Consider the following 22,693-nt stretch of genomic DNA (forward strand, 5'->3'; position numbering starts at 1 on the left):
CATGGCATCATTCCAGCTCTCTGACGCATGAGCTTCCAGATGATCACACAGGAGACCAGAGCACAGCCTCCTCTGTTAAGAAATACACTTACAGTGAGCCTACCCCAAAACCAGTGCCACTCATCTGGGAAATCTGGACCGGGCCCTACATTAGAAAGCATGTCTACCCTCTCTCACTAGAGACTGCTCAGTATCTGTGTGGATTGGGAAATGAAGAACTGGTGTCTGAGAGTTTTTGTAGCAGCCATTATTAATGCAGATGTCATGGGGACAGAAACAGTAGGGAAGCCAATTGCCTTCTAGCAAGTCACTGGACTGCACGGGCCTCTGTTGCCTGATCTGCAAAATAAGAATATGGATTTCATCAGCTAATCAAAATGAGGTTACTGTCACGACTGACTGTCCTCTGAGCCAAGCAACTGTCATCTAGGGGAGTTGATCTGGGCCCCCTTGAGAAGATCATCCCCGCTGGGCTAATTGACAGTCTTCCAACAAACAAATGGATAAAGAAAATGTGTTGCTCATATATGCTGGAGTTTCACACAGCCATGAAAAAGAGCAGAATTATGTCATTTGAAGGAAAATACATGGAACTGGACATCACCATGTAAAAGAAAATAAGACAAAGTCAAAGGTATTACATGGTTTTCTCTCATATGTGGAATCTAGATTTAAACATATATGTATATATGTTTGATAAGCATACTGGATATATATTGTATATTCTATATATCATACATAAATGATACAGCATATGTATCATATCATATGTCATATGAAAGTAAAGAGAGGACTATAGTGAAGAGGAGCAGAGGAAAGTAATGGGGCCATCAAACATGAGCAAAGTACAATGATGCATATGTATGCAATGTCATAAAGAAATTTGATGTTTTACATGATAACTAAAAAAATGATTAAAAAAGAAATAGGTCCAAAGCTTGCTGGGACATTTTACTAATGAAAATGTAAGAAACAGCCACATCATCCAAATTCTAGTGGGAAGGAACATTATCTATACTCTCAGAGCAGTTTGGAAACTTCCAGAAAGCTTCCAAATTCAGGGCTGGGAATGGAGCATGTGGGCATGTCTTTAAGGCATTTTCTTAATTGATAATTTAATTTGATAATTGATGCAGGAGGGCCCGGACCATATGGGTGGTGCCAGGCATGAAGGCCTGGGCTATATAGGAAAGGTTAATGAGTAGGTGGGGGAAGGAAAGCTGGTAAAACCATTCCTCCATGGTCTCTGCTTCAGTTCCTGCCTCCAGGTTCCTGCCTTGGGTTCCTGCCTTGGCTTTCTTCAATGATGGTCTGCAATCTGTCAGCCAAAAATCCTTTTCCTTCCCCAGATTGCTTTTGTTCAGTGTTTTATCATAGCAACAGAAAAGCACATTAAAACAGACTTGAACCTGGCAATTCCACATCTAATTATAGAACTTTGAGAAAAACTCATCAAGAAAGAATAATATTATATATAGAGGTTTGGGGGGTTTTGTTTTGTTTTTGCTCTGTTTTTGAGAGAGAGAGGGTACTAGCTATTTTTTTTTTTGTCAACTTGACACAAGCTAGAGTTATCTGAAAGGAAGAAACCCCAATTGAAAAAAATGTCTCCATAAGATCAGACAGTAGGCAAGGCTGTGGAGCATTTTCTTAATGAGATAATTAGTTTCTTAATGACGTGGGAGGGTGCAGCCTGTTGTGGGTGGTGCTATTCCTAGGCTGGTTGTCTTGGGTTCTATAAGAAAGCAGGCTGAGCAAGCTAGTAAGCAGCACCCCTCCATGGCCTCTGCATCAGTTCCTGCCTCCAGGATCTGCCTTGCTTGAGTTCCTGTCCTGACTTCCTTCAGTGACGGGCTACTATGATGTGGAAGTGTAAGCAAAATAAACCCTTTCCTCCCAAATTTGCTTTTGCTTATGATGTTTCCTTGCAGCAATAGTAACCGTAACTAGGACATGGGGGTTGTTTGTTTGTTTGTTTGTTTGTTTGTTTGTTTGTTTGTTTGTTTGTTTTGTATCCGCAAAACTCTGAAGACAAGCCAAAAGGCTATGATGCAGAACTATTTAACTCAGCAGCTCCTATACCCAACCCCATGCAATAGAACAGCAGAATAGATCTTACTGTGAGCTCATACATAACACAACTGTCAATATGCATTGCTAAATGATGCACACTTGGAAAATGCACACGACAGTGGTAGTATGCTGCAAAACGTGTGGAAAGACTCTGCAAAAACATACAAAAGACCACTGTGAGTCTGCATGCCGATGGCCTGCCTGTCTGACAGGAGGCAGCTGTGGACAGGAGACTGCCATTTTTTTCTCTCACTTTTTGTGCCTTTGAACCTTGCACTAAATATGTATTTTACTTACTATAAAGCTCCCAAGTAATAATTAATGGAAAGCTTAGCCCAGCCCTGCATCTGGACCTTTCTAAATGGTATGTATCCTTTTCTACCTATGGCATCATAATTTATGAACAATTTACAGTATTTTCTACATTTCACAGTTTGTGAGTGCAGGATTCATATAAAACATAACTAACATGCTTGAATACTTATCTTGGGCCAATCCCCATCCTTAATACTTCACGTGCATTATTTCACTTGTTTCTCTATGACCTCTTATGGTAGAGACAGTTATAGCCCGATTTCATAGGTGGAGGGGGAACACTAAGAGTACCCATCAGGAGCCTCCTAAGTGTCACTCCTAAGGTCACTAGCTGCAGGCTGGAGATGCTGTCTGATCCCAAGATTGTTTGACTCCAGTTCCAACTGCTTCCAGTCGCCCTTCACTGCCTTGCACCGTTGCTCACTCTCCCAAGCCCCTCGGCACCCCACACACAGTCCCTGGAAATTTAGGAAGAACTCAATGATGTTTTTTGAATGGATGAAGAAGTGAGTGAATGAAGCCGACCCCACAACAGCCGGCTCACTATGCTTCTAGGTCCTTGTGCATGCTGCTCCCAGACATGGAGAGGAAGAGGGAAGAACAGGCCTGCTTATAAATAGCCATAGGTTTCCATTACTGCCTGGAGAAAAATATGAAGAAGGAATTTGCCAGCCTAACGAAGATGAAGGGGCTGGCGGTTTCACACAAGAAAGGATATTTTTAAGCAAAGGTGCTAGAGCTTAAACAAAACCCCAAGGGCCTAATCTGTCACTTCCACATGAAACATAGCTTGCTTCTTCGTGCTCAGAAATGTCAAAGAACTAAATGCATGGTCCCTGCCATGCAGAACCCACAGACTCCCTGCCCCCAAAAGCAGCAGCCTCGGCAAGGTCGCCCTATAGCCAGACAGCTGGACAGTGGTGGATCCCACGTGGGACCCCTCCCCTTTTCAGCCAAGAAACAGAAGTTTCTGATATCCATGAGACATCACCACCCCCAAATAGCCAATGTGTTCACATATATGTCTCTTTTACAGACTTAAAGCAAATGCCCCTCGGCCTTCCGCTGGCAACTTAAACCAAGGCCACGATTCTCATCTTACATGATTTATGTGGGGTTTAAATAATAAATTGCATGGATGTTGTAGAATTTATAGTGCTCCAAGTAGGTCATTAAATAAATCAGTGTATAATTTATATAAATGAACCTAAATCGTGTAGTAGAAGGATTTCGTTAGACAATGTATCCTGTGGGCAGCTAAACAAGAGGACAGTGGGAACGGCTGTTTTGGAAAGGTCCCTTCAGCCATGATCAAAGTGAAGGTGCTCTGTGCTGCAGGGCGCTGAGGCCAGCTTCCTCCTAACCTTGCAGTCTTCAGGAAGACCCACTTCCACCTCTGAGTTCCGGGATCTTGTAGCACAAGTCAATACAGCCTCAGAGACTGAATCAGCTCCAAGCCAAGCCAGCTTCCTACCATGTACATGGCAGATCCCTGGATCACAGAGGATGCCTTGTGCATTCTAAATGAGGGGACCCCTGGAGTGCTTCTGCAGACTACAAGTGAGGTCTCCTACTTAAATGCAGGCAAAAAAAAGGGGGGGGGGCCAATCCATGATTCTTTGACTGCCAGGTAGATTCATTCACCTTGCCATGGGCAGATGTGTGCCTGATGCTGCCGACTGCCCCGTTCCAGCCTCCTCCTCCTCAGAGGTATAAAGGACAGACTGATCCAACAGGCAAATCCAATTAAGGCAGATTATGTCCCTTCAAGGTCCTCTGCAGCACTAGTTAGTGACAAGAATTCCCAGTGTCTTCACCCCACTGGGAAAGGGACATTGTTAACCTAAGCCTCAATTAACCAGGGCTTGGATCCTGAAGGCTGGCCCTCAGCATGGATATCATAGGAACAAGAATTTCAAATGAGAGAAGAGGTCCCTGTACCCTTTTCTTGTTTAAGGAACTTTTGTTTTTTGAGACAGGGTCTCACTAGGTAGCCCTGGCTGATCTGGAACCCACTTTGTAGACCAGGCTGGTTTCAAACTCCAGAGATCCACTGGACTCTGCCTCCTGTGTGCTGGGATGACAGCTGTGTACCACCAGACCCATTTAGTCCTCTATTCTTTTAACTGTTGCTTCAGAAAGATTAGTAAGATGGACCTAAACAATATAAAAGATGAACACAATATTCCAACAAAGCCCTCAAGGAAAGCAGAGAGACAGAGACAGAGACAGACAGAAAGAGAGAGACAGAGAGACAGAGAATCTTGTGAATCAACCAATCCTTTTAGCCTCTGTCTTAGTTGGGGTTTCTATTGCTGCAATAAAATATCACGACCAAAAAGCAAGCTGGGGAGGAAAGGGTTCATTTGGCTTACACTTCCACATCACAGTTCATCATCAAAGGAAGTCAGGACAGGAACTCAAACAAGGCAGGAACCTGGAGGCAGGAGCTGATGCAGAGGCCATACAGGGATGGCTACTTACTAGCTTGCTTCCTATGGCTTGCTCAACCTGTTTTCGTATAGAACCCAGTTGTGGCCAGATTTTTCTTTGGGCAGCCAGCTCACAAAAAATGGAGACTTATTATTAATATGAAAGCTCAGCCTATAGCTTAGGCTCTTACAACTTCAATTAACCCATTTCTATTCATCCACATGCTGTCATGGGGCTCATGGCTCTTACCTCTCCTCCTGCGTGTCTTGCTCTGTGTTCAGCTGGTGACTCCCCCTTTCTTCTTCCCCAGACCTCTCTGTCCCCAGAAGTCCCACCTACCCTCTTCCTGCCTAACTATTGGCCATTCAGCTCTTTATTAAACCAGTCACAGTGACTGACTCATCTTCACACAGGGTAAAGGAATATTCCACAACACCCAGGACCACCATCCCAGAGACGGCCCCACCCACAGTGGGCTGGGCCCTTCCATATCAATCACTAATCAAGATGTTCTACAGGCTTGTCTGCAACCCGATCTTATGCAGGCATTTTCTTTATGGAGGCTTCCTCTTCTCAGATGACTTGAGCTTGTGTCAAGTGGCCTTGAAATAGCCCCGTTGCTCCCCATGCTTGTCTGCCACGCTTCCCTAAAACGATGGTATCACAGACATCATCGGTGGCATTGCCACAGTCAGCTCCTAGCCATAGCAGTGACAGAACCATCGGCCATGCACATCTTACTTCTATATCTTTGCAAATGATTTGTCCCTTCTACAATACCCACCCCTCCTCTCCAGTATTCTAGGACCCTGCTTACCCCTACACCCTGCCCAAATCCATTTCCCCTGGAACGCTTTCCTGATGAGCCTCATCCAAATCTAAGCAACATGTCCACTTCAACCCCAGCTCAGTGCCCTGTTCCTACAGCAAGCTACTTCAAGAGGACTTACTCAGTCACATCAGTCCTGGTACAGCCTTCAGACATACGCCCTGACTGTCCGATGGTCTTCAGCAACAGAGATGCAGTGATTCCCTCTCTACAGCGTCGATGACAATGACTTTCCCCACGGTACACACTCGATAAATGTAACTGTCTGACTGACTAATACAGAAGACGCCCTAAGGCTGCATCTGAACCCCTCCCCACAGGCCTCTAACCACCCCCCAAATGGCAGGCATCAGGAGATGCAGGCCTTCCACTTACTCCCAACCCCAAATTACAGTGCACTATTACATGACCTGAGTGGGAACCAGGTGAAAGGCAGAGCTAGGGCTGCAGGGAAGGATCTCAAAAAGTCAGGCCCATCACAGAACGCATCATGTGCAAGCTCTCAACTGAATCCCCAAAGAAGGATGGGAACAGCTTCGGATCAGCCCTGGCAACAGCATGCCATGAGGCCCAGGACCTCCTACTACAAACCCCGCCCCTGCTGTCAGCATCAGGGACTTTTCCTGTTTCCTGCCTTGATCGCCCTCCTCACTGCTTTCATTTCAAGTGTCCTCCAAAGGCTCATGTATTAAGGCTTAGTCCCACATGCTGCGTCAGGAGGGCTAGGACATTTAAGAGAAAGGCAGATTTCTGGAGGTATGAGATACATATATACTTTCTCTTTAACCAAAAGTAAAAACTAACTTTGACAAAGGCTCATATTTTGTACCAAGAACTATATAACTCTTACCTCATTGAACACACACAACAATTCCATTAAGTAAATTAGCACTGTTACTCCTATTTTAAAAAAAAAGGAAAACCGGAGGCTGGAGAGATGGCTCAGCAGTTAAGAGCACTGGCTGCTCTTCCAAAGGACTCAGATTCAACTCTTAGCGCCTCCATGGCTGCTCACAGCTGTCTGTAAGTTCCGTTCCAGGGGATCTGATGCCAATGCACATAAAATAAAGTTAAATACATTTTTTTTTAAAGACAGGGAAACTGAGGCTCAGAGAGATTAAATACCTTGAATTAGTATTCCTAAAGCCACACAAATGGAAGGAGTATGTTGAGATTGGAATCTACGTACTGTTCACACTAAAGATGAGTATTTTTTATACACCTTGCTGTGTCTTGAGACAAGGAGTGTTTCCTCAAACAGGAGAATGAGAATGAGTCCCTCCTGGATGGTAGGAAGTCAAGGAGATCAGCAGAGGGAAGCTTGGCACACTGCAGAAGAAACTGAACACTGAGGGAGACTGCTAAGTGATTACTAAGACTACTGATGATTACTAATCCCCCACAGGACTGGAGAGGAGACTCGGCAGGTAGGGGCACACACTGCTCTTGCAGAGGATCCAAGTTCAATTCCCAACACCCACATTAGATGGCCTACATCCATCCACCTGTAACTCCAGCTCTAGGGGCACTCCAAGCCTCTGGTTTTCTTGGGCCCCTGCACTCAGGTTCACAGATACATGCAGGGAAACACATAATTTAAAAATAATAAAATATTTTTTAAAAGACATTAGCGACATTTACCAGACTCTGACCTGTCCACAGGTAAGACGGAGGAGCCGGTTAGTGGAGAACAGCGGATTCCCTGACAAAGCTGTAGCCATTAGCTTTGAAAGCGACCATGTGGTGCAGTGAGAAAGGAGAAAGGACCCAACAGATTGACTTTACCTCCACCACCACCATCATCGTTAGCAAATAACATTCACTCTGTACCTGTTGGATGTGATGTATGTGGTGTGGATTATCTTATTTGGGGGGGGGGATGTGTGGGTGTGTGGGTGTGTGCATTTGCACATGGGGGTGGTACATGCATGCAGAAGTCATAGGAGGGCACCAATCAGTGGTACAGTGGTGAGCACAGCTGCATTCCAGAGGAGGGCTTGTGTGTCTTCTATCACTCTCTACTGTAGATGTAACCAACTGTCTTATTAAATAAGAAACACAGAACCAATGTAAAGAAGAAAGCCAAGAGGTCAGAGCTCAGAGCTAAAACCTTACCCTTCCTCCTGCGGTGGTCCTACCTCTCCAAAAGAGACCTACTTCCTGTGTGTTTGTCTTGATATAGTCTTTCTGTTCTGCCTTCTCATTGGTTGTAAACCCAAATACGTGACTGGCTCGTCACTGCCTGTAAGTACAGCCCTCCAGGTCTTAAAGGCGTATGTCTCCAATGCTGGCTGTATCCCTGAACACACAGAGACTTACCTAGCTCTGTCTACCAAGTGCTGGGATTAAAGGCGTGCGCCACCACTGCCATGCTCTTGCTATGGCTCTAATAGCTCTGACCCCCGGGCAACTTTATTTATTAACATACAATTAAAATCACATTTCAGTACAAATAAAATACCACCACACTCTACCTTATTCTTTTGAGGTGGAACCTCCTACAAAACCTGAAGCTCACCTCTTTGTCTAGGCTGACTGGCCAGTGCGCTCCCAGAATCTACCTGTCTCCTCCCCACGGCATGTGTTCTAGGCACACCTGGCCATGCCTAGATTTTACATAGGTGCTAGAGATTCAAACTCAGATCCTCGTGTTTGCACAGCCATCTCTCCAGCCCTGGTTCATCTAATTTAATCCTCACAACAACCGATAAGGGGTATCACCAACCCACCTTCAACTGGAGACTAAGACACGGAAGGCTGCAACAACTCTCGCCAAGCTTCACAGCGAACTAGCAGAAGGACAAAAGTGAAACCCTCAGCTGCTACCTATGGAACCTGGGTCTACAGACACAACCCCAGAGAGGATTCCCTTAGCACCCTGAGTGGTTCTGAGGTCCCACCATGGGCTCAGGATATTGGGATGTGGGTAAGCATGGAAGAACACCTCCCACAGAAGACAAAAAAGACTGAATAAAGAAGGGTGGTCAAGTGTCAGCCCTGGACAGTTTAGAGGAAGCAGAACAGAAAAAAAGAAAGCATCCTGGCATCAGCTTGTAACCCAGGGGCCTCTGAAGGGCCAGCAGCATCTGGAGACTGAGCCCTGAGTCATATCTGCAGCATCGTGGGTCCATCCATTGCTCTTCTCAAATAGTCACTATCGTGTGTGAGCAGAACTCTCTCAGAGCTGTGGGGTTCTCAAGATCAAAACTAGCCTCAGAGCCAGGGAGAAATCTTGAGCAGTGTAGCGCAGTGCAGCAAACACAAGCATGGAGACCTGAATATGATCCCCAGCACTCACAAAGAAGCAAAGGCCTGGATCGGGGGACTACATGCACTTATAGCTTCAGCATGGTTAGGGAGGGAGGGGAGCTGAGACAAGAAGACCCCTGGAGTTCCCTGGCCAACGAGCTTAGCCGAATCAGCAAGCCCCAGTGAGAGAACTTGTCTAAAAGACAAGGTAGATGGCTCCTGAGAAATGAGACCTGAGGTTGACTTTGGCTTCCACATGTGTACACACACACACACACACACACACATCTTGGTTTTTAATTCCATCTTCATGCTACACAAAACTCTTCTTGTTTTTGTCTGAGGAGGTTATTTGGCAAAGTGTCTGAAAAGCTATCAAGAAAAAGGTTTAGAATTTACACCCCTCTCCACGCCTCAGAAAGAACTGTCAGTGCAGTAGAAAAGGCTCGAGAGAGAGCTGATTGCGATGCTGGGTGCGTGCAGGGCTTGCTGGCTGCACGAACAGTCTGTTTGCATTAGGACACGGGCCTGTTCACCAGAGTAAGTGCTGATGACTGCAGAGAAATCATAGTGAAATTTCAGCCTGGAAGATTGAAGTTGTAATTGATCTCCATTTTCATATTCTGTTGGAGATTGCTGTAATATAATTATCATGAAAATTTCCACAAATACATATGAAGCATTTGCAACATCAAATAATTGTGCTAGTGTCTTAAAAGTACACCAGGTTTGTGATACAATAATCGCCCGCTGTCCACAGGGGACATATTCCAAGACTGCCAGGGGATGTCTAAAATAGCACATAGTGTCAAACTCTGTGTGTTATGCTTGTGTACATAGATCAACTATTATCCACTTATAATTAAACAAACAACAAGTAATAAACTAAAACAATATTAATATAATATTGAAATGGCCATCGTTAGGTAAAATAACTTGAACCCAGCCCTGTGATACCATGACACGCTGCTAGGTGACTAGCTGGTAGGCAGCACATATACCACAGATACATTGGACAAAAGATAAGTCTCACATCAGGTAAGATGAGATTTTATCAGATGTCACATGATTTAAAATGTATTATTTCTTTCTAGTGTTCCCCTTTTAATCATTCAGACTGCTGTTAACCAGGGAAAACTGACACCGTAGTTTGTGTTGTGGTAAATAGCATATTGCAAAGAGCCGCCCTTCCCTATATGGCATCCATGAGAGCGCTGAGGCCTCCCTTTTTGTCTATGGCAAGATCAGATGAAGACCCCCCAAGGTCCCATTCTTTGCTTCATACATGAGCCACTGAACTGTTTCATCCCCGACTGTTCAATTACAATAGCAACAAAATGCTTGTTAGAGAAACCTGAGTTATAGCTAGGGATGTGACTTAGTTGGTAGCATGCTTGCCCAGCATGTACAAAGCCCTGGGCTCAACCCCCAGCACCTCATAAACCAGCCATGGTGGTCTACACCTGTAATCTCACCGTTCAGGAGGCAGAGGCAAGAGGATCAGAAACGCAAGGTCATTCCTGATAATCTAATGAATTCAGGGCCAGCTTGAGCTACACAAGACCATCTCAGAAAAAGAAAAACTTGAATTAAGAAGTTTTTTTTTTTTTTCCTTTTCCCAGGCCCTTGCACTTAGGCAATCCTCAGCCTGAGCCAGCCAACAGCTCTTCAAAGACAGTGTGTTCTCTAGGCAGATCATGTCTAAGCCACCGTCCTGATCCTCTGAGCACACAGCCAGCTCCGTCTAGCCTTGTTCATGCCTCTGTAAAAGAAATGTCATTTTGCCTAACTTCTGAGACACTTGTGTGTCAGAGTGTCCTCCCTGTAGCGGTAGGCCCTCTCCATCCTCATGCCAAATCCTTACAATAATTCTTCAAATAATGCCCAAGGCTGCATTTTATTTAACAACCACAGGTACCAATGACCTGTGCTGGCCATGGGATGACCCTGAGGGATCTCAGACTCACAACTGTCTTCTGAAACTCCCTGGATCTTAGAAAGCACCTAAAGGCACACATGTGAAAGTGGGTAACACACCTGTGCTCCCGAATAGTCATCAGTCAGGATGCCCCCCAGGACCAAACCTGGGCAGATTGCTCCATGTCCCCACGGACAAGGCTAACCAAGCCTTCCCTTACCTGTGCCTTCATCTTCAAGCATGCCTGTGGATTCAGATCCCTGAATGTCTGATTGGTCATCCCAGGGCACGTTCTTGGGTCCAGAACAAGAAGATATCCCTATGTTGGCATCCTAGGAATGAAGCAGGACTCCACATCCCACCAATATTACTCACAGGTGAAGAGAGCTTACATCAGAGAGAGGGTAGGGGAAGAGGTCTGCCATAGCTTCCTATCTAGAGCCTAGATTTTCGCTTGTTCTTCAGTATTGTGCTTAAATAATTTGCACTTAATCCACGACGTTGATAGAAAACTCACAAATGACAATGTGTATCTAAGGATTTCCCAAAGCAATATACCGATTCACAGATGGCACTGCTCTGAGCTGCCCCGCCTCCCTCCGTCCCTTGTTCACACCTTTGCCTTTGATGAATCGGCCAAGGTGCTGAGGCACGAAGGATTATTTTGCTAACCAATGAGGTCTTCCGCTCCTGAAACTCTTCCCATAAGCCTCAGCCACTTGTCACAGAAGATCCAGGACCCATGAGACAGGAGGAAGAGAAGGTGTCAGCATTAACCCGCTACCCGCTACCTGCTGGGACTTCTGCCAGAGGCCAGTGGGGATGGGTAATAAATCGTGCAACATGCCAACATAGCAGCTGGTGACCAGCCATTAGAGTAAGCCACCAAGCATGGGAATTTCAAGGACCCCTTAGCACACACCAAAATGAGAGTTATTGCAAAGCCAGGTGTTCGGGTCTAATTGCACGAAACAGTTTGAAATGTTAATCTGCTCTTGAAAACTCCTCTTCTCTCGTGGGGAGTGTAGAAGAGAGACTCCAGGCCAAGGCTTAACGGGGAAGAAGAATGACTTTGCTCCCTCATTTACTTACTCCTTTGAGGTTGTTTGACAGCTTTTGAGCCACAGATTCACAGATTGAGGTGGCTAGAATTGACCTTGAGGGCATCAGCTCTATGTCCTGCTGGAGCCCGGCAGCAGTCAAACTGTGCCAACCTGGCCCCCAGCAGGGTGAGTGCCTGCTTCCAGAAACCTGTCCAGTGATGCCTCTTGCATGAAACAGCAGCAAGGCATGCCTCCAGTTCTCCCAGGGACTCCCCTTACTGCAGGATGAGTTGAAAGCACCTGTTCTAAGAAGTGGTAAGCATTAAGTGAAGCTCAGATTCAGACACAACTGATTTTCCATTCTCTTTCTGTCCCTGCCAACTGCATGACCTGGGGCATGAGCTATAGTCTAGATGTTGAATGTCCTTCCCAAAGTCCCTGGTTAAAGGTTCAATTCCCAGGGAGGTGTTATCAAGGGTACTGTAGGTATCCAGAAGGAGAAACCATGTAGCAAGTCCTTGAGTCATTGAAAATATACCCTGGAAGGGAGTTGTGGGACTCCAGCCTCTTCCTGCTGTAGAATGAGCTGTTTGCTGTTCCATGTGCTCCAGCCATGATGCTGTGCCTCCCCACAGGTACAATCCCTGACGGGGATCCACCTTAGATTAGTACCTCCAAAACTGTGAGCCTTTTATCTTCATGAATTCATTATCGTGGGTATTTGCTTACAGCAATGGGAAGCTGAGTAGTATGGCAAAGGTCTTAACCTGTCTGAGTTTCTTAGGGCTTCCGTTTCCTCCTATATGAGAATGGGGATAATGACATGAGCCTCATAATCTAAGGTAAGTATCAACTCAGTTACATAGGCAAAGCACAAGATCTGTGGTTCATGAACCCACAGCATAAAATAAGCAAGGCATCTTTATAATAGGGTTCTTTTTCCACTTCTCGGCCATTGTTTCTAACTGTATTTAAAATTGCTTGGTGGACATGTATCTTGTTATTACAATATGAAGCTATCATAACTCTGGTTTCTGCTGGGGTAAAGAATATAAGGGAGAGTGAAATAAATCGTGGGTGTCCTTTCAAACACATTCAGCTCTGTATAATATTGTTGGCCAACTCCTAGGACAAAGAGAACAGGGCAGAACCCAACAAATCTCGTAGGGCCACAGGTGGACTATGGTGGTGGCTGCTCCCTGTTTACTTTGTCACATGGGCACAGTAAAGCGTAACAGGACTCCCGCTCCTGCTTGCCACTGCCTCTTTACACAGTGTTCTCTGTGGCTTAGAAGGTGCTTTCCAGGAAGGATGATAAAGTAGGAGATGTACTGCTTTGCCTCTGCTCATAGAAGCTTTGTTATATTTCTATTCTGAGACAATGAACAAAGAACAAAAAAGCTGGGTCTGTTCAAAGGTGGCTAGCACAGCAGACCACCTCAGCAGTCACCAAAACAGAATTTCTTTATAAAGCAAAAGAGCTGAGAAAATGGTTCCATGAGTAAAGTGCTTGCTGCACAAGCCTGGGGATCTTGGTTGGGTCCCCAGCACCCACATAAGAAAGCCTGTACATTTGTAACCCCCGAATGGGGGAGGTGAAGACAAGAGACCCCTGAGGCTCCCTCGCCAGCCAGCCTCACCTACTCACTAAGCCTCAGGTCCCAGAGAAAGATCCTGTATCGAATAAACAAGCAAGCAAGCAGAAAGAGCTGGAGAGAAAGCTCAGGTGTAAGGGATGCTCAGGCTTGATACACAAACCTGGCGACTTGACTTTGGTCCCAGAGACCCATGGGAAAAGAGAGAAGCTACCCCACAGAGTCATCCTCTGACATGTGTGCTGTGGCAGGCATACCCATACATACACATCGTGCATACACACAACAAATTTTTTTAAAACCAAGGTAGGCAATGCCTGAGTAGTCATACCCAAGGCTTACTGCTGCATTCACATGTACAAGTACATGTATGCATGCACACACACACACACACACACACACACACACACACACACACACACACACTACAGGGGGGGTCATTCATACAAATACTGAAAACAGGAAAAAAAAAAGGTGGAAAAGAAGTCACAATGAATTAAGTCATACTGACAGCAAACAGTGTCCCTCCAGGGCCACAGTGAGACCAGAGTCATTGTTCTAAGCAAAGAATCCCCTTCCCCATTAGTGTCTGGAGACCTGGAGCAGGTGAGGGAGCTGCCATCGAGGCCCCTGAGAAGGGAGGCTTCAAGGCTCCATCTCACCTGCATCTGAGAAAATCACAATTCTTCCCAGATGTGGGCAGGATTCCCCGGTGTCTGGAATCCCAGTGGAGGGTCATTCAGATTGTCCACCAGCTCAGCCCGTGTGTCACTTACTTGTCTTGTTGCTCTGACCCAACAAGAAACAACTCACAAAAAGAAGGGTTAATTTGAGTTTACAGTTTGAAGGGATACATTCTGTCATAGAGGGGGAGACGTGGTGGCGGCGCATTCCATAGTGGCAGCAGTGTGGGCAGGGACTCCATACTTGCTCACGTCTCGTTCCATAGCTGCACAAGTAATAGGAACACAGTCTAGGACAGTCCTGCCGGTCGTAGTGCGTGTTAATGCAACAAAGGCCCTGAGAAGTCCTGCAGCAAACAGACCTGCTTCAACCCATAAGCCCCCATGAGCTTTGCCCACTCTCACCCACAGCCCCTCTAAGACATTCCCCATCTCCCACCCCTGACGCCACTGGATTCTAGGAAAGGCTAGAGATTCAGTTTGCCTCAAGCCACGGTTAAGAGTCTTCATTGGTTCCTTAGCTGAAATACAGTTCTCCAGATAGGAGCAAGGCCCAAGTGTCCAAGCATGGACCTGACTATCAACAGCCAGTTCTCTGTCAATTGTCCTTAACGTTTCGTGGGTAGCACACATATGGCAGAATCTTCCAGAGCCTAGGATGCAATGGACCTACCTTTGCAGCCTGTGAGCCCTGCTGAAACCCTTGGGACTCCCGACAGTGTGTCAGAGTCAGCATTGCATGGGGCATCCCATCCTTGAACCTGACCTGTGCTGGGGAATCCAAGAACACCGGCCCTCAAAGAGACAACTAACCCTGCAGAGACATCTGAAACACAGCCTGCCACATGGGGATGGCTTTAGCAGGGGCTTCTAATATCACCACTGGCTAATGAGCCCACCTTTGACCTGCACCCACACCTACCCACACCCCACTCATGCAAAGAACTTCCTCGTGGTTTCAGAAACTAAACTTTTTTTTATTTTATTTTATTTTTTCAAGCTGCTCTTGGCCTGCACAGGATTTGACAGAAAGAAAAGAGTTTGGGGCACAAAACTCGCAAATCAAAGGGCATGCTTGGCGCGGGTCGCCTTCTGTCTCTGTGACATCTTCATTCAACAGCTGCAGGCCCTCCAGCAGGAGGCCGGGATCCCACAGTCCCTCCAAATGGCAACTTCTGCCGCCCCCCACCACCACCTGCAGCGGCCTGCAGGCTGTCACCTGAAGCCTTGCTGGCCTTTGTTCCCTTCCAAGGCTGACACAGGTGCCACACGAAGGAGCTGAGAAGGCGAAAAGTGAGAAGTGGAGTAATGCGCGAGAGCCTGCCGGGGTGATGGGAACAGGAGCCCTCCGTCTGTCCCTCTAAAACATCCTGTCCCCCGGGAAAGAGTTCAACTGCTCTACCTGAAGGCACAAAGTGCACACCACTGCCTCCTCCTCCTCCTCCTCACCACTGCCTCCTCCTCCTCACCACTGCAGCTGTGCGACCCAGTCACTCCCCCTGCCTCTCCCTCCCTCCCTCTGCAGCCCTTCCCAGTCAGCCATTGTTCTCTGCACTTCCTGTGAGGTTTAGGCCCATGAATCCCTTGAATGGGAAGGAATCCTTTAAAACAACCCTGAAAGGGTTCCTGGGGATACAGTGATACAGTGGTACAGTTGATGGAGTCCTTGGCTGGCATGTATAACACCCCGGGGTCTATCCCAGCTTCACGCCAGCCAGGAACACGTGCCTGCAACCCCACCACTCCGGAAGTGGAAACAGGAGGAGCAGAAGCTCAAGGTCGTCCGTGGCTACATGGAGAGGTCAAGGTCAGTCTCCTTCACAGAAGACCCTGTCTCAAAAGAATTAAATAAAACAACCCAGAAAATACGAGTGATGGAAGAGATACAGCGAGTTGTTAATAAATATTAAAATTGATCACAAGAATACCTTGGGACCTGGTCCCAGCTTCAGCAGACTTATTTAAAAGAACCCCTTTCTCACTCACTATGTGTGGAACCATTCTCCATCAAGTCTCTCCAGTAAGGCCACCCTTTGAAGTACTATGAAGTGTGATAAATTGTCCAACCCAGCCCAGGGACCCAGTATCTTCTCTTTCCAGTATGTTCTCTGTAAAATCATTTCAAAAAAGAGTCAGTAAAAACAATGAACATACATTCTCTTTCATGACTCAGGCGTCCTTGTTTTTCTAGTTTTAACTCTGCTGGGTTTTTTTTTTCTTTTTCGAGATGGATAAGTACATAAACATATAATTAATAGAGTGTACACCCCCAAGTGAAACACCGTGGCTTCAGAATGACCATTCTAACTGTATAGGAGTTCATTGAGATGTATAGAGTTGGGGACTGGGCAAGTGTTTGTTTGAGTGGCTAAGTTAATCTAGCTGTATGATGTTTCGATTGGTGAGTTCATTGCAATACAGTTGTCTTTATATTTAACAATCAGAAAAAAATGTAACTGTACCATAGAAATATCAATTCCTAAAACGTTTAGGAATCAAAGTCCCCTAAAAGAATTAGCGTAATGCATATAACAGAATAGATGTGGAGTGTCAAAAGGATGAATCAGATCGGTGGAGCTGAGACAAAAATAATCTCCAGGATATACTATTTAGCTTGTGGCAAAAGTCCAGTTGCCCTATGGGGACAAGGTCATCCCCTGCCTAGCAAGGAAGAGCTACCGATTAATCACCAGAACTAATGCTGGCAGAGCCTGCCCCTCGGCTGACAGCCAGATCCAAATGGTTAAGCACAGTGGGACAGACTTTGGGAACAGTTTTGTTCCAGGAAAAATCAAAGCTATTTGCTTTTGAACAGAAACCTGACCACAGTTGAAAAGAATAAAGGCAGGCACAATTTTTGTGTGTATTTATGCTTCTTGGGAGATAGGAGGCTGTTGACTTGAGATCAAAGCTAGAAGTTTCTAAGCAAATGACATCTTTGGGAGGTGGGGACTACTACGCATGTTCATGTGTGTGTGTGCGTGCCTGTGTGTGAAGGCACATGACAACCTTGTGTCATATCCTTGAGCGCCATCACCTTGGTTTTTATAAGATTTGTTTCTATATACTTGTTTACTTATTTATGTAGATATCTCTCTCTCTCTCTCTCTCTCTCTCTCTCTCTCTCTCTCTCTCTCTCTCTCTCGTGTGTGTGTGTATGTGTGTGTGTGTGTGTGTGTGTGTGTGTGTGTGTGTGTGTGTTCACCCACATGTATGCAATGTGTGTACAGACACCCTCAGAGACCAGAAGAGGCATCAGATCACCTGTAGTTACAGGCAGTTGTGAGTGCTGGGAACCAAACTCGGGTCCTCTGGAAGACCTACCATAGCTTTCCACTCCAGCCCACTTCCTGGTGTTTGAGACAGGGTCTCTCACTAACCTCTGAGACTTATGACTAGGCTAGGCTAGCTGGCCAGGAAGCCCCAGGGGTCCACCTGTCTCCACCTGCTCGGTGCTGGGATTTCAGGTGGGTACCACCATGCCTGTCTTTTTATGCAGGTGCTGAGAATTGAACTCAGGTCATCATTTATATGCAGAAAACACTTGGCCATTTGAGGTCTCTTCCCAACCTCCAGTCGTCTTTATTTCCTTTTTTCTACATCTCTTTAATTAAAAAAAAAAAATTTAAATTCCCATTCCTAGAAAGGACAGAGACAGGAAGCTGCTATGTTATCTGGACCTAAATTTCAAATGGAGGCTTTGTACCCCCAGGGGAGATTGAGGATGAGACCCTGGGCAGAAAGGTGCTCCTAGGGCCAAACTTTTCCCTTTCACTTGAATCCAGATATTCTTCTTGCAATTCTTCTGTGCTAGAAGTCCTATGGCCCCTCAGCAGGGTGTGACATAGACTTCCATACCCTTGCTTTGGACCTTGTATATTCTCTAATCTTTGCCCAGGAAAATGGGTGTGTGGAATAGAGACCATATTTCTCCGTATGCCTGCTAGTAGGTATGGAAAAGAGGCAAAATCAAAAGAAAAATAAGAGTTGGTGAGATGACTCAGGGTGTTAAGACACTTGCTAATTTCATGAGTTCAGTCTTGGGATGGAAACAATGGCTGGAGGATGAGCCGCCCCTTGGAACCACATATCACAGGGCAAGCACTATGGAATCCCTGCTTCAATTAATCGAAAGATGAGCTATACGTATAAACACAAAACTACAGCCATTTTAAGAGTTGGCTTTCGTCCCCATCTTTTCATTCTTGAAAAGACAAAACTGTGGTTTTGGAAAACACGTTATTAGTTCCTAGGGCCCTCAGGTGAAGGAAGGTATGGCTCCAAAGTGGCACCATGAGAGAGAGTTTGTGGGGTTGAAAAAGACAGTTCCGTAACCTTGTGTTGGTGATTCCATGGATGTGTGATAAAACCCATACATCAGAAGCCCAAGTCTACAAAATAGTAACTTGAGTTAAATTTCAAAAAGTATCTTCTAAGTAATCAAAAAACAAGCAGGCCCATAGAGTAGTTCATTGCAAAACGAACAAGGGATCTGTCGCTGCTCCTTCCAGGTTCTGTATGCATCAGAAATGCTGATACCTGTACCCACAGAGACTGCTGTGTCATTCAGAGATGGCTATGGAATTGAGTGCTTAGGTTAAGGGACAGGGGGGCGCGGGGGAGAGGGGGCAGGGGGGGGGCGGGGGGGGGGGGACAAGTCACTGGTAGCAGTTGGACAAGACCAAATCACAAGAGTTCTTACATCCTGTACTGGGGCATTCACTGTACATGGCATTTCATGGGAGACTTTCAAAGTGAACAAAATTAACCAGCGAAAGAGAAAAGGAAAAAGAAAATGCTGCTTTTCACTCTAACTAGTTGATCATAATAATTCTCCCATCAATCTCCATCACCCCCAAAAAAAGTATAATGTAAGCATGATGGTCTATTTTCTATACATACCTGCCCAAAGACTTCCAATGATTGCCCAAAACCTAGAAGCAAGTATGGAGTTAGGGAAGAAGTGAGGGCAAAGCAAGAGACGTTCATGAGATGAACTCCTCACAGGCATTGGACAATGAGAACAGAGTCAATGTTGGGGATTGATGAGCAAGCCAAACTTGGGGTTTTCTTACTCGCTTATGTTTGGGGATTGAGATTGGTGCTCGCTGTCTCAAAACTCACCCTGAGTCACTCCTGTTGACTGCATAGATCCCTCCTCCCACTCCTTGCTCCAGGAATAGAGCAGTTTATGACTTAGACCACTTCTCAGCCCACCAAAAACTTCAGCCACAGCTCTGATAGATGGTTCCCATGCAAAGTCCAGCTGGCCGCTTGAAGCACCCTCCTTGTCTTGCTTATCTGCCTCTGGGCCTTTTCCCCTCAATTCTAGGAGCTAAGAACTCAACTACTCTAAAAGTAGAGAGCAGCCCTCAACCATCAGAATCAAGAAATAAAAGGGGTCGCTGTCTGGAGAGATGGCTCATCAGCTAAGAGCACTGGCTGCTCTTTCAGGGGACCTGAGTTCAATTTCCAGCACCCACATAGTGGCTCACAACTGTCTGTAACCAGTTCTGGGGATCTGATGCCCTCCTCTTACTGCTATGGCTACTGTATGCACATGGGGCACATGTATACAGATAAGGGAGATACCCACAGGTGTAAAATAGAAATAAAAACAAACAGGGAGAGAAAGAGAGGAGCAAACACACCAGCTCCCCAGAGGGGTACTGGGAACTCGCAACAGGTCCCCAGCAGGTCTGAGCACTGTACCACCTGAGCTATCAGCGACATGCTGCCTGGCTTCCTCCAGCTCTTCCCACAGATTAAATCCGCTGATCCCACGCCCTTATATTAGGCTCAGCCTCCAAGAAAACATCAGCTAAGACACCCAGCTGGATTACTCCTTGCTACTCCATCTCCTCAGCCCTTGCATCCTGAGAACCGGCTCTCGGAACATAATTGGACCTTTCCATCAAAAGCCACTAGCTGGAAAAACGGAAACTTCTTAATGCCAGTAACGAGGCTAAGGCACTTTGGCTGTTTCTAATTAGGAGGCTGCAGCTAGTTCTCCTTGCCACTTCAGGAAGCCGCAGGTTTCCACTTGGTCCATGCAAGTCCTCCAGCTGGGATTGCCCGGGGCCCTCAGCTGTAAGCAGCGGGTCCTGACCACCCCCCTCCCCCTACTGTGTTTTGTGGAAGAGGCTCCAGGAGGCTGGCGCTCTAAGCCTTGCAGTGGCCATCACAGGGCTGGTAACTCTCTCACTAACGAAAGAGGTGGAAAGGCTACACAGAGCAGCCTTTACCCACATCCAACTCCAGCCTGGCACCAGGCGGTCCCTCCTTCTCCCCTCCCTCACCAGGTCTGTGCCAGCCCGCCACCTCCCAGCCACGACTGCTCAGGTTAAGATGCATCAAGATGGAAACTTGCCACTTGATTAAGATAAAAATAAAATAATCAAAATATGTACCATGTTCCTCCTCTGAACAGATGGCCGGGGAGCTTGCCTCATAACACTGAGCATCAAAAATGAATCAGAGGCTCATCTTCCCGCATAATCAAGAACTTGCTCACTGTTTGTGCAAAAGCCAGTCAGGAGTCGGGGATGCTATCAGCAAAGGTTGAGAAATGACAGGGAAACGACTAGTATCGTAAGCCGCTCGGTCTGTGGGGTGACACTAGTCTATGTCAGACACCCCCACCCCCACCCCGCCTCCCGTCAGTATGTGCAGGAGGCAACGTGAACATATAAAATGAATGACAGATGATTCAAGAGGGCCCGAAGCAACCCTTCATCACGCCGCACCCATTAATGTTCTCTCCAAAGAAAGAGTATTCCCACTCCTCTGTGCTTTTTATCTCATGGAGACATCCCAGTCTAGACACTTGTCACCTCGCCCGGCGACAACACCCAAACCCATTGTCCCACGATTTATGTGTTTGCATGTTTTCACTCCCTCGAGCTCTTTGAAAGCAGAGACCATTTCTTATGTAACTTGATAAGCCAGGGCCCAGCAAAGAACTAAATCAATGTTTGGTGAATAAATGAATAAAAATAATCGGAATTATTCAGAGTCTCTTAGTTCGTATGGCTTCCTCTGCTGCTTCCGCTGTGTTCCACTGGGCCACCAACTTAAATCTTTTCAAAACCTTCAGTAAGACAGATCTATCTATGCTATGAAATTATCCCTAAAATATATGGAAAGGTTAAAAAAAGATACAGAGTAGTGTGTGCTAAAGACATAGATAATTGATTTAGAATGAGGGGAGAGATATAGCATACACATACACACACACACACACACACACACACACACACACACACACACACACACACACACTCAATATTCCTGGGCTGTTCAAGGAGTATATGAGAAAGTCACTCATGTGCCACCCTCTCCTTCTTGTGTGTGTGTGTGTGTGTGTGTGTGTGTCTGTCTGTCTGTCTGTCTGTCTGTCTGTCTGTGTTCCTCAATATTCCCAAGATATCTAAGAGACTGAAAAAATAATTATGAGAGAGGTCCTAGGAAAAGAAAAAAAACCTTGTTTTTTATTTACATATCCCTCTGGACCCTTAATTTTAACCTTGCATATGAATTTCTCCTTTTCAATTTAAAAGCCAGTTAATAATAATCATTTTAAGAATCACTGGTTAAATTACTCCCCTGCTCAAAAATATTCAATGATTGCCCATTTCCTTCAAGTCAGTTAAGCTCTTAAACCCCAACTTGATTTATTAACCTTGGCTTGATTAAAACTCTCCAGAGACCCTCTCATTAGGTAAGTAAGTCACTATGCCATGGGAACACGTGTAGCATCAGAGCTGTTCACAAATAACCCAGTTCACCTTCCAGGCATGGGGCACGGTTGTATTTCTCTGCTTCTCTAGAGCTAACAGTGTCCCACTCCTGCTGGGCACAGAGAGATGGTGGGAGCTTACAGGGCCTACAGTAGATACCTAGGATGTGTCCTTGACCCTTGCCTCCTGGCATCTGTCCATGTGTGTGGTCTCCTCTCCTTGAGTGTGGCCTGGACCTGGTGGCTAGTGCATAAGGTACAGACCACAGCAAAAGCAACACTGGCTCTTCCTTCCTCTCTCCTTTGCCCTCCTCTTTTTCCTCTCCCCTCCCTTCATTATCCTAATGAAGGTCACCTAGGGTGATCTCCAGCCCTCCATGCATCATTTCTTCCAATGACCACATGGATAAACTAGTGGATCCTGGACCCAGTTGGAACTTGAGATGACCATGGCCCCAAGAGACACTTTGACTGTGGTCTTATTAAAGAACCCGAGCCAGAAATCTGGTTAAACCACATCTGGATCCCTGACCTCAAAACAGTGACATAATAGTACATATTACTTAAAGTCTCTATTTTTAGGCTACTATAGTGTACAGCAATAGAGTCACTGAACCTTGCTTTCCCCATGATGTGGGGATAATCAAAATAGACATCCTTGACTGGACATGATGACTCATGCCTATGATTCCAGGACCTGAGAGACACAATTAAGAGTTCAAGGCCAGCCTACACTACACAGAGAGACCTTGCAGAAGACAGAAGAGCAAGAGTGAGAAAGCTCATATGCTTAGATGGACATTTTTAAGAGAACAGA

Source organism: Peromyscus maniculatus, chromosome 7 (genome assembly GCF_049852395.1).
Source record: "Peromyscus maniculatus bairdii isolate BWxNUB_F1_BW_parent chromosome 7, HU_Pman_BW_mat_3.1, whole genome shotgun sequence".
Lineage (NCBI taxonomy): Eukaryota > Metazoa > Chordata > Mammalia > Rodentia > Cricetidae > Peromyscus > Peromyscus maniculatus.